The 18,558-nt window shown below is 48.8% G+C and overlaps 1 protein-coding gene across 4 annotated transcripts in view; it reads right to left on the bottom strand.

Moving 5' to 3' along the window:
- The window catches only part of Kcng2 (potassium voltage-gated channel modifier subfamily G member 2), a 65,481-nt gene extending 47,464 nt beyond the window's left edge, over positions 1–18,017 (bottom strand). The window contains exon 1 of one of the 4 annotated variants that reach the window (XM_057788323.1): positions 17,900–18,017. The gene's annotated coding sequence lies outside the window, so the exon portion shown is untranslated. Of the gene's footprint in view, positions 1–16,928; positions 17,141–17,196; positions 17,236–17,303; positions 17,790–17,899 lie in introns of those variants that run through there. The other 3 variants (XM_057788321.1, XM_057788324.1, XM_057788322.1) reach the window with 3 other exon arrangements.
- Between the last annotated feature and the right edge of the window lie 541 nt (positions 18,018–18,558).

Raw genomic sequence — 18,558 nt, 5'->3', positions numbered from 1 at the left:
AAGCCTTGGTACAAATGAACACTGGGTGGGTATAAGGGCAGTGGCCAGGGCTGAGGTAATGTACACACTGGTCCTGAGCTGCAGGTGGGAGGGAGGACAAGACCCAACAGGCCACTGTCTCTATAGTCAGTCACGGGTTCCCACCCCACAGACAGAACCACAGTCACATGAACATACACAGATACAAACAGGACAGCATCCATCCCAGGCAAGTGCAAAGCCCCCGGGAACCGTGGGCAGAACAGCATTCCAATTACCAGATGATCATTAGGAACAGTGAGCACAAAGACAAAATCTATGACTGAAGGTCCTCGTCAAGCCAAAAAGGCCTCCCAGGCTGAGAAGAGCTCCCTTTTAAAATGTCAAGATCGTAAAGACCCAAACAAACCTGCAGTCATTAGAAAAGCAGGAGACCAAGAATTACAAACAGGATGTGTCCCAGGTCTGGACAGAACCCTTACAGTGAGCCATTAGAGGGACAGACTGTGTTCTTCATTCCACGAAGAGACACCGGCACTGGAGGACACTGGCTTAGAAAATGAAACAAATTCCCCAATTCTTCTGCAAGTCTAAAAATAGCTGAGATAAATCTGTTTGAAGCCCTAACTTTTCCAGCTTAAACCCTGGGGTCCTGGAAAGAAGAGCACCCTGAGTCAGAATTTGGTGTGTTAACCTAAGTCTTCACACCCCAAATGCTCGTGCTGGGACTTCCTCACAAGCAAGGCCTTTCTAGAACAGCTCGTCAAAATCTCAGAGGGTTTCAGAGAAATGGAAAAGGCTAATCTTAATGCATATGGAGTCACAGTGGCCTGTGGGAAGCCCACATATTCTGGCATGGAAAGACCACACTGGAATCCTGCCCAGCTGCCAAAGGATCTAAAAAAACTATAGCAGTTTTGACAGTGTGGGACCATATATATTAACAAAGTAGTACAAAGAGGCCAGACATAGATCCTGCTGTCTACGGGCAGCACACTTGGGAAGGAGAGTATAGAATTGTCAGCAAGGAGTTGCCTCCACAAATGGTGCTGGAAAAGGGGACATCCATGTGCAGAAGGTCCAGCCTCATGCCATGTATGGCTTCATGACGTGAACTACGCCACACAACTCTGGGGACAGGAAAACCAAGAGCACAGCTTCTTTATCTGAGGGCCACCATTTCTCATGTAAAAATGTGTGGGAGTGCCGTGAAACATTTGACAACAGGAAGAGATTTCTAAATTCACAAACCATGGCAAATATTAACAAAATCAAATAAGACACAAATCCAAGCCATTCCCGGGATGGCTCATTTCTGCAACCTTAGTGCAGCCTAAGTGTTCAACACACGCACTTTGCACTGTGTGTACCAATCTGCCACGCAATACCAATAAGCACCATTGGCTCACCAATACCTAAAACACCTTGGCTCAGATTCAAGACCATTCTGTGTTATGAATTGCAGGGTTTTAACTGTACATGCGATGCTTTCCACTCTTACAGAAATATAATGGTCTAATCACAGAAGGAGACTTTTAATATATTCCTACCGCCATTCCTGAGAATGTTAGAATACCCTGACACTCTGCTGTGTTAGAATATTTAATTTAAAAAGTCAGTATTTGAGCTGCTGACTTAAATTTTATTTAAAGAAAAAAAAACACTAAATGAACTTTGGCTTGAGATTAGCACAAAATTTCCGACAACTTTTAAATGGTTCCTAAACATACACTGTCATTTTGTACTATATATGTACTATATATTTATGTTAAGTAGCATTCTCAACATTGTTAACTATAAGATTGAAACATTAGTCAACTGTGAAAAACACCGAAGATGCCCTGCAACCCACACAGTCATATCATCAGGCAAGGCTCAACCTTCCTGTAAAAATAAACAAGTTCTCTATCACAGTAGTATGCAAGTTTGCTCTCATCTTTAATGGTGAACATTAGATATTGTCTTTGTTAGTGTTTTTATTACTATGACGAAACACCATCATCAAAAAGCAAGCTGCAGAGGAAAGGGTTTATTCGGCTTACACTTCCACATTGCTGTTCCTTGCTGAAGAAAATCGGGATAGGAACTCAAACAGGGCAGGAACCTGTGGCAGGAACCTGTGGCAGGAGCTGATGCAGAGAACACAGAGGGGTGCTGCTTACTGGTTTGCTCTGCATGGCTTGCCCAGCCTGCTTTCTTATAGAACCCAGAACCACCAGCCCAGGGATGGCTCCACCCACCGTGGGCTGGGCCCTCCTGCATTGATCACTAATTGAGAAAATGCCTTACAGCTGGTTCTCATGGAGGCATTTCCTCAACTGAGGGTCCTTCTCTCTGATGACTCTGGCTTGTGCCAAGTTGACACACAAAACCAGTAGTACAGATGTATACACACACATACCCACACACACACCAAAGAATCTTTTTTAAAAAATTCAGCATGATTATCAGTAAATGCTTTATCTCTATACCTACTGTGTATGTGCGTATATACATATCCAGGGTCACATAAAAATTTTTCGGGTGAGAAGGGATTGCAAATGGGAAAAGCTTAAGAAGCCTTGAATTAGATCAGGCCAAGTTATAAAGACGGAACAACTAGAACGTATGGTGCATGTGTGTGGTAGTGGTGGGGTTGGGGTTGTTTCTGTTTAGAGTAATGAAAATTTGGAGTGGAGGTAATGGCTGCATGACATGGTGAATGAAATTGGTGCTACTAAATTATACACTAAGATGGCTAAAATGTCACATCTGTCACACACATCTACACACATTTTACAAAGAAGCATAGGACAGGCGGACTCTAGAGCGGTGGTCTCTGCTGGCTGGGCTCTGAGGCTCTATCCGGCAGCCTGGGGAGCGGCATCGGGCACTCTGGGGGTGGAGGCGGGTTGCCTGACAGAGGCTCAAGCCAAGGACCATTGCCAGAGCTGAGCTCTGCCTGATGGGCCCTGCAGCGCTCATCACAGAAGCACCTGACACTCCCCCATGCTCTACGGTATAATTAGGGCCCCAGTGAAACTCCTGCCCACGCCTTTGGGTAATTTGTGTGTGGGTTGCTTAGATGTTCAGGACTAGAAAACACATTTTTTTTCTGGAAGAAATACTGTTTCCTGTGGGGATGGGAGTTGTAGCTTGTATGTCCAAACCATGCTCCTGTCTCATCAGCTGAGGCTTTTACAGCCGAATGTGGTGAGATGAGTCAGGTCTGATCGTCAGGACCAGAGCAGAGGCTCTCCTGGCCACCGTACCAGAGATGCCATAGACTGCGTGCCTTCCAGGAGGAAGCCAGATGCTTCCTCGGAGGGGCCTCTTCATGGAACATGCCTCAACTATACCTTCTCTGAGAAGCTGATCCTGTGGTGGCCCAGGGGAACAGTTGGGGTCTGGCAGAAGGTGCCTGAGCAGCAACTCTGGCCTCATTATATTCCCAAATGAGGAGGGGACAATCTGTCCTGGCAGAAGTGAGCAGAGACCTAAGGAAGGAGTTGGTAAACTCGGGGGGTGGGGTTCAGGAGGCTATGGGTCCAGGAAAGGCTCAGACTCCCTCCCCCACTTCAGCTACCCCGTGCCTTCCAGGAAAGATCTGGAAATGGTTACCTGGTGATGACCTGAAGCCACCTTGCCCTGCACGGCTTCTAACCGGCTCATAAGTGGGAATGAGACACACAGTCTCGGGTTAAGCATGGTGGGGTAAGCCAAGGAGTCTCTGGGTGGGGGAGATGTTGACTGGGGGTGAGGCCTCCTTCAACCCTCAGAAGGTCAAGAGGGAAGTTGTCAAAAGTAGGGCAAGGAGTATGGAACTGCAGAGCAACTGGACGGTCCCCAGTGACTCCTCCACAGGCTGTTAGTGAGTGGTCTGGGGCCAGCCCGGGGAACAGTGTGCCTCTGGTGACAACATACTAGAGTGACAGCCTGTGACAAGTCATGCCAGTCTGTTGAGAGCATGTAACAATAGGGTGTCATCACTATGTGACAACAGGGTGTGATAGGACAACAGAGGGGTGACAACTGTGTGGCAGCGGGTGACACATGCCTTTTAGCTGCCTCCCTGGAAGCCTTCAGGCAATGCTCTCCTGGGGATACACCATCTAACCGGAATGCTAGACCTGGTGAGGCTGGGTCCTCATCACCTTCCTAGTGGCCCAGACGCCACCAGGGCTGTTGTGTTGCTTCCAGCTCACGTGCTCTCCAAGAGTCCCATGGTGTATATAGGAAAGGCTCGGGGACCATTTCTTTATGTCCCACTGGTCAGGCCCACAGCCAAGCCTTTGTAGGAACAATTTAACACAAGAGAGAGAGAAAGAGAGACATTACTCTCCTGTCTGTGCCTGCACGTGTGTTAATTATCTCTTAATTCAATTTGAAACGAGCCCATTATCCACTTCTGGAAGAAAAACCGTGAGAGAGAATTATATAAATGCCTCATTCACACACCAACTTTGCTCAGAAAATTGAAAGAATCTTAATTAATAATCTCCAGGCGACAGGAGAGGAGAACCAGGGATGAAGGGAGGCGGCTGCTCCAGGAGGATCCTTGGAGCAAGGGAAAAGAGAGGCAGGAAGGAGGGTGGAAGGCGCAGTCAAGCACCCTGGCTAACCATCGCCTTGTGAAGGACATCTGGGTCCTTTCCCATTTGGGCTTCTAGGAACATGTTTGGCACTGTGGAAACCTATGGCTAGGCTTTGTATGGGTGTTCCCTCCTTTGAAAGTTTAAAAATTATATGTGTATGTGTGTGTATATGTTGGGGGGGGCGTGGACATGCACACACACGTACACGCACACACACACATGCCACAGCATGCATGAGAAAGCCAAAGAACAGTTTGAGAGTACACTCGTTCCTTCTGTGTGGGGGTCTTGGGGAGCCCCCTCAAACTACCATGCTTAGCAGGAAGTGCCTTCACTCACTAGACATTCATGTTGGTCCTGTTTCTACTTCAAGACAGTGATTACAATGCTAAGCCATATTGTAGTTATATGCTTTTTAAGTCTTTTTTTTGGTTTTTTGTTTGGTTTTGTTTTAACAAAAACACTAAGTGGTTTTCCACAGGCGTTGTACCAGCCTGTGTGAGCAATGGCTCCCCTGCTTCTCTGTCAGTGTTTGGTGTTGCCAGTAATGTTTACTGTAGCCGTTTTGATAGATGCGCCATGATATATCATACTGTGGTTTAATTTCACATCCCTGAAGATTAATGATGTGGAATATGTTGTTATGACTATTTATCATCTGGGTTTCCTCTTCTGGTCTCATATTTTGCCTAGTTTTAATTGGAGTTCCTTGACAGATTATTGATTCTTCATATTCTTGTTTTCTTTCCAGAATGTATGGCTTGCAAATATATCCTCCTACTCTGTAGTTTTCCGTCCATGCTGTTAAAAATGTCACTGTAGGGTGGTCTTTGATTCTGATAAGGTCTCATGTATCCGGTTTGTCTTTTATGGGCCATAGTCTTGGTTTTAAATCTAAGAATTTTTTTTTTGCCTACTTTAGACCAGAAAGATGTTTTCCTAGTCTTACATTTTGCATTTCAGGTCTGTGCACCAGACTTCAGAATGCTGCTTGCTGCTAGGCCTAGGGTGAGGGTCAGCCCAGTACTTTTCAGATGACCAACTTCTCCAGTATCTTGTACTGAGAAGGTCCGCCATTGAACTGACTTGCCATTGAACTTACTTTGAAACAGCCCAAAACTCAGCTGGGCATAATGTATAGGCTGTGTGTCCTGTCATTGATCTGTATGTTCCTCCAGGACACAATCAATAGCACTGTCTGGATAATGGTAGCTAGAGAGGAAGTACAAATATGACCAGAATGACTCCAGCTACTATCAGCCTTTGTGGGGTTCTTTGGGCTGTTATGGTGCCCGTACTCTCCCTGTGAGTTTCAGAATGAGGTTAATATGCATACGTGCAGTTCCTCTAGAAAACCTGTGGGGATGTTCCCACAGGTTGTGCTAAACCTATTCATCAGTTTGGGAACCAACACCAGCACCACAGTCTTCTAATCCATGAACATGGTATGACTTTCAACTCAGGTGCCTCTTGGATATCTTCTCCCCCTTTTCTGTGGTATTAGGATTGGACTCAGGGCCTTAAGCATGCTCAAGCTTCCCTTAGTGTGACATTCAGTTGACTTCCTGTTGTCTGTAAGATGTAGGACTCTCAGCTCCAGCTCCATGTCTGCCTGCACACTGCCATGCTCCCCATCATGATGATAATGGACTGAAGCACCGAACCTCTGAAACTGTAAACAAGCCACCTCAATTAAATGTTTTCTCTATAAGAGTTGCCATGGTCATGGTGTCTCTTCACAGCCATAAAACCCAAACTAAGACAGCACTCATGGTGGGTTTTATTTGCAGTTTGCTGTTTCTATTCTGTCTGTTCATGTGGCCACCAGGTAACTGTAACTTCACCAAGTGAGTTAAGGAAAGTTTCCTCTTCTTCTGACATTTGGTAGAATTCTCCATGAAAAAACTCCCCGACCCCGGGGTGGGGGGCAGGTCTTTTCCAGGAGTTTTAAAAGACCTGATTCAAATCTGGATGTAAATCACTGACTTTAACTCTTTTCTATTTCTGCTGTAAGCATCTGGTGATGTTAAGTTTCCCAAGTGCTCCAGTTCTGTCGTAAATAATTTGATTTGTTGTATTTTAATTTTCATTTAGTTATATGTATTTTTAGAAATTTCCTCTGAAACCAGGGATTGTAGGTCACGCTTGTAAACTCAGGAGGAAGATAGTTAGTTAGAGGACACTCTGGGATACCTTGTGAGACCTCTGCAAAACAATAATTCTTTTGGCTTTCTTCTCTGGCTCACAATTATTTAAAATTAATCTATTTCATAGGCGTCATTTATCATCCTGTGCCTGTGCTACCTCACTTAGTCTGCTTTCCAGCTCTGTACATTTACCTGAAACTTCATTTTTTTAACAGCTTAATAAAATTCCATCGCATAGAGGTTGCATGATATCATCCTCCATTCATCAGTTGCTGGATGATGAGTACGGATGGGTTATGAATAGAGCATCTATGAACATGGATGAGCACGTGTCTCTGTAGTAGGAGGTGAGAGCCCTTTGACTGGATACCCATGAGTGTTTCAGTGGGGTCACATGGTAGACCTGTTTATCATTCTCTGAGGAACTCCAGACTGCTTTCCAGTGTCTGCACCAATTTGCACTCCCACCAATGCACAATGCACAAGGGTTCTCTGTCCCCTACATCCTCACCAGCATTTGCTGTCTTTAGCTTTCTTAATCTTAGACATTCTAACTACAGTAATACAAAATCTCAAAGCAATTTGCATTTGCATTCTCCTGATGGCTAAGGATGGCAAACACTTTCTAAAACAATTTTTTCAGTTTTTCGAGACAGGATCTCTCTGTGTGGCCCTAGCTGTCCTTGAACTCTGTAGACCAAGCTGACCTTGAAACCACAGAGATCCACCTGCCTCTGCCTCCCAAGTGCTGGGATTAAAGGTGTGTACCACCACCAACCAACTTTAAAAGAATTTTTAAACATTTGTATTTTGTCTGAGAACTTACTGTTCATTTCAATAGTCTCCTTTTTAACTGAGTTGTTTCCTTGGTGTTTAATTTTTGAGTTTCTTGTGTATTGTAGACACTAATCCTCACTCGGGTTTAGCTATCACTCTACAGTCTGCCTCCTCAGTAGACTAACAGTATTGTTTATAGTACAGAAACTTTGTAACTTAATGCAGTTACACTTATTGACTGGAGTTGTATTTCCTGAGCAACCAGAGTCCTGTCTAGGAATCCTTACTAAGCCTATTTGTTGACAAGCACTCCTTGCTCTTCCTTCTAGAAGTTTCAGAGTTCTGGGTCTAACTCTGAGATCTCTGATCCGTTGGAATTGGTTGTGTGCAAGATGACAGGTTTCCCAACAGCATTGGGTTCAGATGCTGTCTTTTGTTCAGTGTATGCTTTTGTCATCTTTGTCAAAACTCAAGAAGGCTGCATGAACTCATAACTGAGCCCTCAATGGCATTCCATTGTCCATTGAGTCTATTTTGTGCTAGTACCATGCTGTTTGTAGTACTATGGTTTTGTAGCATAACTTGAAACTGGGCACGGTGATGATACCTTCTGCTGTATTTATATTGTTCAGGATTGTTTTTGTTTTGTTTTGCTTGCTACCTGGGCTCATTTGTGCTTCCATATAAACTTTAAGATTAGAAAAAAAATTCTGTGAAGAATTGCATTGAAATGTTGATGGGAATTGCATTTAATCTATGGATTGCTTTTAGAAGAATAGCCATTTTCACAATATTGCTGAAGATAACGAACACAATAGTCATAAGACGTGGAGAAATGCAGTTGGTACTGACCTAGAAACATGTTCTCTGCCGACTAGCTTGCATAGCACTGGAAGGTGTTATATGTAGGTGGCGGTGGTGGAGAAGTGATCAACGAGCAGTCTTACTCAGCTGAACCATGTGAACTGCGGTGATCACTACTGTGAGATAAGCCCATGGGGGGCCACAGTGGCACAGACGTCTTGAGGGTAACCAACCGCCTTCTGATTGACCCTAAGGCCTGCTCCACCAGAGGAAGCGTATGCCTGACATTAGAAATCTGCGCAAGAACCCACAGCTGAGGATCTCACAGATGCCGGGGGTGAAAAAACTACTATTATCCTGCTAAACTGGCATCGTAAAGAAATGCCCTGCAAACTCATGTATCTCTGCTCCCATATCCATGCAGTTCTCAGACCTCAGCTGAGAAGTTTCTTTGTGCAGCTGAGGGGTTGACATGGACAGACACTGATGACTGGTCACAGTTCAGAGGAGTGAGTGTCTGTGGAGAGCTCAGTGACAAATGGGACATGTTTCTATCACACCTCCTCTGCAAGGCTCAGGGAGCACGGAAGAGGGGGATGAAAGACGGTAAGAGCCAAAGGTCAGGGGTGATGAGAATGATGGGAATGAAACCGTGTCTTCCAAATGTGTCAGGGCTGCTGAGCCCATGAACACAGGAGCTCTGTTGCCTGCGTAAGACTGAGGCAGGCGACACTGCAGCATGGAGCGAGAAGTGGCCCGTGAGCCCCCACTCCTAGTTTAGGGACTAGGGACAGCTGATGGTTTGGGAAGAGAGAGGCAGCCTACTTTAATGTGTAGTTCTTGGCAAGCTGAGCATACGCCAGCAGGTGGCCCAACACCCAGGGGTAGAAGGACAACACAAATTGGAGTCAATGGGTGATTAAACTCACTCCCCAGCCAAGGGTGGCCTTGAACTCCTGATCCTCCCGCCCTGTCCTATGCCAGCCCTCCCTCTTTTTCAAGTATTCCTTTAAAAAAAAAATTCCCTTTGTCCCCTTTGCGCTGTCTTTTATCTCTTAGGCTATTTCTAAGTTCCTATTTAAAAAAAAAAAACTCGGATTGTGATAGATTTACATAAAGAAGACAAGAAAGTTGAGAGAGGCCTATAGGAAAGGGACTGGAAGGGGAGGCGCAGAAGGGGTAACTGGGAGCCATGAATATGATTTAAAAGGTGCATTATATAATAAAGCACATTTTGTACACTAATTACACGCTCAGGAAACTAAACACAACTCCCCCTCCCCCTCAGATAGACAGGAAATCTTCCCATATGAGATCAGGGTTCTAACAAAACTTCTGGAAGCTCCTTCCCCTGACTCAGGCAGAAAGCTGTCTCTGTCTTCCTTCAGTCCCGCAGACAGCAATGGGCTTCTCTGCTCCGAGCCCAGGCACATGACCATTGTGAGGCTGTGGCAGGTGGCATGCAGGAGGCGAGGACCTCGGGAAGAGCCCAAGGGCCCCATTGAACCCAGAATCACGTGGATGGAAGAAGTTTAAAACTTCACTGAAGGAAGCTTCTAGAAATGTACGGCAACTGTGCAGCTGGTTAAATTCTGGACTAGGTGAGCGTAGTTGCTCTTCCACTATCTGAAGTGGTATTTTAAGTTGCCACGAGGACCTGAATCAAGGAAGGGCTGGCAGTCACTTGGGTCTGGATGTCCCTCAGTAATACCGGTTTCTTGTCTATAGATAAACATCCCAACCTCAGGATTTGATGACATCTCATTACGATGTCTACAGACACAACACTCTGAGTATTGAGCGTGCAAATGCTCCAGAGCTAACCTCGGGGCCAACCTGGACAGGAGACCTGCGTACCTGGCTGGGCACTTCTCCAGTTCTGAGGGTCTGAGTCTGAGGGCAGAGGTTTCAGATTTACTCAACACAACCACAGAGGAGGACTCCATTGTTGCTGGAACTGCAAGACCCTGAACAGTCTCTGGATACTTGAGGACAAGTGGGAAGAAAATGGCAGAAACATTTCACTTATTAATTTTGTTGTTCTAGCCCTGAGCTGAGGCACACCGCTAAAAACTGACTGCCCTGAGCTGACAAGGAAGAAAGGGACGTGTTTTCCTCCTTATTAATTTGCTAGGGGAGATGTGCATACCTGGCCTCTGTGTCAGCCTGAAGAAAGTCATTACACAGTCTAAAAGCTGTTCCCGGGAGACAGCAAGAGAGGACCAATGCTTGGAGGGAGAAGCAGCCAGTGTTCTCCAGCTTCCTCCTAGCAAGGGTGAATCCTACCAGGACTTATCTTAAAAAGCACCAGAGGGCTGAAGAGATGGCTCAGTGGATAAAGGGTTTGCTGTGTAAGTATGAGGACCCGAGTTTGGATCCCCAGCTCCCACGGAAAAATGAGATAGTATGCCATAGCCCTAATACTGGTTGGAGGGAGGGGACAGACAGACAGATCCTAAGGGTTTGCTGTCAAGTCTGTCTAACCAAAAAAAAAAAAAAATTACAGTAGAGGAAGACAATTGATATCACCCTTGGCCTTCACCATCCCCCAACAATAACCTGCTCATACCACCCCCACACATGTGGCTATATACATACCAGTGATCTCATACACACACACACACACACACACACACACATTCACACATGCATCACTTTGAGAAAAGAGAGGGTCTCTCACCAGTATACATTTCTCTCAAGGCCTGGCTAGAATCAAATGAGTGTCTGAGAGTTCCAAAATTACCCCATTAGAGGGATGAAGAAGAAAGCAAGGTCATGGCAAGGCCTCAGAAAAGACTCACAAGAGCATCTCTGCTATTACTCTACTATAGACCCAGTGAATACTGTGGTCTCCCCACTTCCTGACCCCCATTGCCCAGAGATACCATAGCACTGCCCAGGAACACACAGTGTGAGCTTCATGGGTAGAATGGCTCTGTCTTAATTAGGGTTTACATTGCTGTGAAGAGACATCAGGACCATGACAACCCTTATAAAGGAAAACATTAATTGGGGTGGCTGGCTACATTTTTAGGGATCCAGTCCATTATCATCATGGTGTGACATGATGGTGTGTAGACAGACATTGTGCTAAAGAAGGAACTAACATTCCTACATCCTAACGTGCAGGCAACAGGAAATGGTCTGAGACACTGCATGTGGCTTGAGCATATGAGACCTCAAAGTTCACCCCCACAGTGACACACTTTCTCCATCAAGACCACGCCCACTCCAACAAAGCCACACCTCCTGATAGTGCTACTCCCTATGAGCTTATGGAGGCCAATTACATTCAAACTACCACAGGCTCTTACCATCTTTGAACAAGAGACAACTGATACCCTCACGCAGGAGGGAAAGCAATTTGAGGGTCACCTTTCACCTGACCTGAAGCTACTTTAAAGACGCGGGATGCAGGCACCTGCCAGAGACAGGCTGTGGCAAGTGGGATGTTTCACCACCTCATCTCTGCTCTTTGTTGTTTTTTGGTTTTGATTTGTTTTGTTTTGTTTTGTTTTTTCGGGACAGGTTCTTTCTGTGAACAGCCCTGGCTCTCCTGGAACTTGCTTTGTAGACCAGGTTTGTCTTAAACACACAGAGATCTGCCTGCTTCTGCCTTCCCATGCTGGGATTAAAGGCGTGCGCCACCATGCTCATCACCCTCTGTGGTTTCGAATATGGTTGAACTCATCCAGGAGTTCAAGCCCCCAAAGGCTATCACATTAAGGAGGTGAGCTGCTACCCCCACTGTGTGTCTAGGGGCGGAGTCTTTGAGAGGTAATTGGATTAGATGGAGTCGTCAGGGTGGAACTGTGGAACTGTGGTTGGATGCTGATGGGTTCACAGAAGAGGAAATAAGGAGGTTTGAACATGGGATTGGGTAATGTCCCCCAGAGGCTCTCTTGGTCCCCAACTGTTGGTGCTTTGGGAAAAGAAAAGAGACCTTGGAGCCTTGCTGGAGTGAGTCGTCGGGGGCAGGCTTTCGGACTCCATATCCTGACCCCACTACCTATTCGTACTCTGCTCCCAGAGTACGGCTATACCATGACCAGCCAGCATCCTGATCTTGTCACCTCTCCTTCCCTGTTGGCTGCCATGTCTTCCCTTAGCGTGAGGGACCATATCCCTCCGGGACAGTGAGCCAGAAAGCAAAAACAAAAAGATCATCTAGTGTGTATAAAGTGGCCTACCTCAGATATCTTGTTATAGCATTGCTATAAAAGATGACTAACACCTATGCTCTGTTCTGTTCTGGAACTATAGCCTGGAGAGATGCTGGCAAACACAGAGCATGCAGCTCAGGCTCTCTGCACCCCCTTCCGAGGCCTTCATATCAGCCCCAACCACCAGGCCTGTGTTCGCGAGTGTGCGCATGCGTACACGTGTGTGAGTACGCACCCATGCACATTTCTTTGTTTATACAATGAAAGCCTAGGTTTTAGAGGTCGAGGCATTTCCCCAGTTCGAGCACACAGATCCTAGCACAGGTTCCAGCTCATACCTGGGCGCATCCGCTCACTGAGCTCACTTTGGTCACCTGGCACACGCTTCACTGCCGTGAAGCCACCAAGCACCAGAGTGTCCGGTATGGCTCTGAAAGAGGGGCAGCATGCGGCCAGCCACGGTGGGTGCAGAAAGTGATCTGGGGAGAAGCTTATGGCAGAGCTGTGTCAAAGAAAACAGAGAGACATCAAGATCATCTCCAAGTTCAGTGACATCAAATCGGTGACCGAAGCCTGTCTCTGTTAACAAGGTGGAGACCACAACCAGGTCCATCTACAGGGAGCTGCTGTCAGAGGCAACCCTCCCCTGAGGAACACTGCAGAGGGACCTGGATGACTTCCACAATAAGTCATATAGTGAAGATGTAAAGAGACTAAAGATGCTGACATACCACATGGTAAGGGAGTCCGTCCCACACAAGCTTCCTGTGTAAAATGGCAGGGTAATATATGAGGAGCCTTGCCTTCTGATACAGGAGGCTGAAGAAGCCCCAGAGACTCAAGTGCCAATAACGTACAGCAGACCCTGACTCTAACAAGGTGGAAAGTAAGGGCTGATAGCCAAGGTTATTCTCTGACCTTCACACACATGCTTTGGAAGACTTAGATCTACACACAGACACACACATGTACACACACAGACAGACAGACACACAGACACACACAGGGAGACTGACTTAGGATCCATATTCATCTACATTCCCGGGCTCTACCTTCACCACCAAACTAGAGCATCCCTCTCTCTACAACGCAGGGCAGGGACGGCCAAGTGGTATGCATGCCAGGCTGTCTGAAAGACCCTGGGATCCTCTGCTTGAGAAGTAGGATAATATGTGACAATACAGTGGGCACAGAACCCCGAGAAGTCCACCAGAGGAAGTTTTCACAGCTAGGAAGCCACTGGGAGAGTGGGGCAAAGAGTCAGGCACAAGTGGATCCCACAGTCCTTCCCACCACAGCCAAGCCTTGACAAAAATAAATCTGCCTCTTAGGGATGGAATTCAGCTAAAACTGCCCCCGTATTCACATCAGCCAGAGGATTTGGAGGCTGAGCGGAGCCTCTAAATTCTAGTCTTTCAATTCAAGGCACCACTCGGGTCTAGTCTAACATTTAAACGCCACTATTCAAATGTCTAAGGAGGTTGAGAGTATCCAGAAGTCACTGAGTTCTTGGGCTGCAGCCTGCACCCTGCCTTCCTCACTAGAGCCCAGATCTCGGGGAGCTGCCTTGGTGGAGGAAACTGGCATGCTGAGAGAGGGGTGGGGGTAGCTGTGCCCAAGACCCTGGAGCCACTGGAGCCAGGCCTCTGCTTTGCTGGCATGTTTGCCACTCTACAGGGAAGGAAGCAACACAAAATTGTCTGTACCACACTCGCATTTTAATCCAACTTTCTCTAAACTCGCAATCAAATCAAAATGTTGGGTATTTCTAACGAGCTATGGTTTGTGTTTTACTTCATGGGCAAATCTCCCTGAAGCAAGAGTACAGCGCTGTCTTGTGGTACAGCCTCTGGTTCAGGGACTGAGTTCGACATGAACCCTGCAGACTGCCCCACATCTGTGGACATGGAGCCCCATATCCACTATACCCGTGTCCTCAGGGGAAGGTGACCGCTGACTGGATGGACGGCTGCTTTTCGAGTGTCTTCTTCCGAGCTGTTTAGGAGAGAGGGGGAGAGGATCCCCCCTCAAGCCCCATCATATCTCCCCCATCTCAGTGGAGATGTGTCTGTAGATGGTGTCTGGATGGTAAAGGACTGGCTCACCTCCTGGCCTGACAGGGAAAAGGAACCTCTGGAATTCTGCTTAAGGAAAATGGTGAGCTCGAGAGACTGCTGGGGTTCTTGTCACAGAAAGGGATCCCAAGTACCCTCAAGTTCTGGAAGGTGAAGATGAAACCCCTGTTAAAGGGATTTCTGCCTCTGCCTCTGGGGAGCTGCAAACCAGCTGTGGCTCGGTAGCTGTCAGCCACTGTGGAGGATTCAGCGAACCAGCCCCTGGCAAAATGGTTGCCCCCTCCTCATGGTAGGCGCTGGGGGCCATCTGAGGGCAGTCTCTGTTCAGTCAGATACTCCCACTCTAGCAGTGGGGAGCTCCCTGATACCCCACCCTTTTGAATGTCCCTGGATAGCGTTAGCTCTAAATGTTTCTGTTCCTCACTAAACGACCATCAGTGGGCAGGCACTCAGATCTCCAGCCCCCAAGTGCCATTTTGAACCAGAGGCCAGCTTCATCATTCAGATCCGCCCACCTTCAGTACCTCCATGCTCAGTGCCACACATCTGCTCCCCTCCAGTCTGCCCCCACATAATCTGCCAGGGTTTCCGAGCTGACAACACTCTCCTCTCCGGGCATCCCATGGCTTGCCCTGCCCTTTGGGTGCATGGTGAGACACACTTCTTCCAGAAGACTAGCCGGGGCAGGGAGGATCCCAGGCTTCATCCTATCTGCCTCAACCCATCCTCCTCCAACTCCCAGGAGCTTAGGACCTGCACTTGCCAGGGCAAACCCCAACATTTTATCATTTCCTATCAACCTATGTGTTTTATGGGACCTACTAATTATGGCACGCACACCTGTAATTATGATAATGCCTCTCCCAGCCGTACACTAGGTAGAACCTCTTAATTATAACTCAAACAATTAATCAACCAGCACACATTTTCTGAGCATCTGGCCCACGCATGGCTCTGCCAGGCACTGGGAAAGGAAAACCACACAGCTCCGTTCTGTGTCAACTAGGAACTCGCTCTCCTCTCCTCCCTTGCCTCCACAAACACCCAACTTGGTTTTGTTATTTCGTTTTGTTTTGTTTAGATTATGACAACTTCAAGGTGGGGTGTGTGAAAACTTGAAATGGAGTATGCAAATTGGCACTGCCCTTGGAAAGCTGTCATTGGTCTCCCAGAAAGAGACCCAGAAACGAGAGTTGTCTCTGGACAGCACTGAGTGTGTGCCTCTTTGTCTGCCTAGATCATATAGAGCGGGGTCCCCCAAGAAGTGGGTTTCACCCCTGAATGTTTAACAACCCCCACCCCCGGGGATTCATAGCATAAGGGGACACAGCAATCCCATTGACAACCTACCCAAGCCGGTGAGAGGCCAGTGACCTACCCAAGCCGTCAAAGGGTCAGTGAAAGCCCTGCATGGCCCTAGAGGGAAGCGAGGACTGTCCTCTTGCCTTTGGGGCTTGTGGATTCTTCCCCACCCCCATCAGTGGAAATGAAAACCACTTGCTGAAGACAAATTCCTGTTGGGGTGGGTGGAGTGGGGTACTTAACTGACCCAAGGGCAGGGCCACAGTGTGAGCCACGACTTAATCACTCCCAGAGTTCCAGACTGGATCAAAATCCATTATTCACAGCATGCCATTGCTCCAAAAGCTGCCCTGGCCTTTTTTAGCCAAGGGCAAAGGAGAGACAAACGAGGACAGAGGCTACGAGGGAGGATTTCTAGGGCCTTCAAAGGCCAAGGACAAGGCTGCATCTTAGCTTCTAAACTCCAGGGTCCAAGAGCAGGAGAATTTGGACGTGACCAAAAAGGTTCTCATGATCTCAGTGCTTCCTCGCGGGGCAGTGCTTCAAGAGTGAGAACTCGACTGAGACCTAGGGGCTTCCAAACTCTGAAATCCTTCGATGGCAAACATGTGTAGGGTGCCCTCAAAATCGCGAGTTTGGACAATCTTCCAGGGCGCATAGGAACCAGCTCACCTTCCGCATACAATTGCCCAGGCTCAGAGCCCCTCAGCGCCCAACACTCCTCACTCTCGGGGCCACTGTCCCGACCAGAGGTAGCTGTCCGAGCCAGGGAGGACAGAAACTTCGCAGAATTCGGAGTGTGGAAGTCGATACCCGCACCCGCCCCGCATCCTATTCAAGCCGGCGCCCTGGTACGTTAGAGAGGGAAGGGTAGCAGGACAGCCAAGCGTGCAAGGCGCGTGTGCGCGCGACTGCGCGTGTAAGCGGTGGGTGGGTGGGCGTTCACTTTACCGTCTCGGACCAGAAAAGGGAACCAGCACCGCGGACTCGCCCCAGTCACCTCTCCCCCGAAGCCGATGCGCACAGCCTTCGAGCCCGGGACTATCCGGGAGAGCCCTGGCCCCTTCCCGGATACAGACCTCCTGCGCCCTCCTCTCCCCTTCTTACCCAGGATCCGGTAGAACCGACGCGGGCAGACGGGGCGGCAGCAGGACCCAGTCTCCGGCAGCCGCCCGAACCTCCATGAAAGCGCACCACGCGGCCAAGCCCGATCCTCCGGCTTCCAGCGCGTGGAGCGCGGGCGACCCCGCTCCGCTTGCCCCAGCCCGGCCCGACCCCTCGAGCGCCCCTCCATGGGCTTCGGCGCCCTTAGCGCGGCCAGCTACCCTAACTGAACTGCGTTCCCTCCAGTGGCCGCCCGCGGACAGGTACCCACGTTCCGCTCGGACCCGGGAGCCCTTTCGCAGCTACGCCCCTATTCCCCGAACGGTCCCAGGGACGATCGGTGCAGACTCGGGTCACACACTGGAAATTCAACTTTACCTCCGGCGCGGGCTTCTGGCTGCTTGCTCCGCGTGCCGGGCCGTGGCTCCTCGGGGCGGAGCGCAGCGTCCCCAGAGCCCACAGCTCAGAGTCCGGCACCGCCCCGTGAGCCGCCCCCGGGCCGCCCAGGCCAACGCGTCCCGGTTACGGTAGCGAGGCGCCCCCTCGTGCCCAAAGGGTCCCAGGGCGAGGACCCCCGTCACGGAGTTTGGCTTCTTTGGCACCATGCGGGACCATGGGACCATGAAAGGACAAAGACATGCGCTTCCGCACCCACACACCCAAACACATGGGCTTCTTCATTCACATTCAACCACACTCAGAAAGGAACACACAGCTACACAGGTATACACATATGAACTCCCATGCTCTCTAGTGCACCCATTCACCACCCGTCTACAACCTAGGGCACTCATACAAGCACAAGGCACACACTCATGGTTTATGCATAGCACTTGTTCACACACATTCGGGAGCTAACGGTGCTCTCTAGTGCACACAATCAGACACACTGGCGTGGCACACTCATTCTTATGCACACCCGCACAGCCACACACCGTGTGCCATTTGAGATGCTCGAACAGACTCCTACATACCCATGCCCCAAGAGAAGGAAGCAAAGCTCTTCCAAACAAACTCCAGAGACATTGGGAGGATGAGGTTTGAGTTTCCAGTCTATGGACAAGTTCCAACCATGGATTCTGGAGGCACGCGTCAAGCAGGAGGTGTGGGCTTCGCGCTCTGATAGGGACCTTATATGGATCTGGTGGCAGGAGGCCTCTTGTGGCCGCTGTGTCATTGTTTGCGTGGAGATGGCAATGCTCTTTTCCAGCTTCTGTCCTGCACCAGGCCTGCAAGAGAGGGATTTTCTCCCTGGAAACCGTTCACTGGGTGTAGAGCTCAGGAGCCCAGGCACTGCTATCCCTGGAAGGCCACCATGTTCTGCAAGAAATGACTGCTTTTGGGACCTGTGCTCTGGGGACAGGTGCTCCCCGCCAGCCCTCTGGATACTTGTGGCCACAGAGGCAGGGCAGGCTGGGAATGCCTTTGATGCGATGATAAGAGGATTGAGATGCAGGGCAGCTCTCAGGAAGCTGGCAGCCAGTGCCCAGCTGGTCCAGTTCTCACAGGGATACAGGATTCCAGGTGATTTCTGGGCTTCTTATTCTCTGGCCCTGTGCTGTTCTTCCTGGTAGGAAAGGGCCAGGTCCAGCTTTCAGACCCTCGCCTTGTGTCAAGTCTCTGGGTCACAGTG

Source organism: Chionomys nivalis, chromosome 14, assembly GCF_950005125.1.
Source record: "Chionomys nivalis chromosome 14, mChiNiv1.1, whole genome shotgun sequence".
In the NCBI taxonomy this organism is placed as follows: Eukaryota; Metazoa; Chordata; class Mammalia; order Rodentia; family Cricetidae; genus Chionomys; species Chionomys nivalis.
Note: the sequence above shows the minus strand (reverse complement) of the source record. Positions and strands in the feature narration are given on the sequence as shown.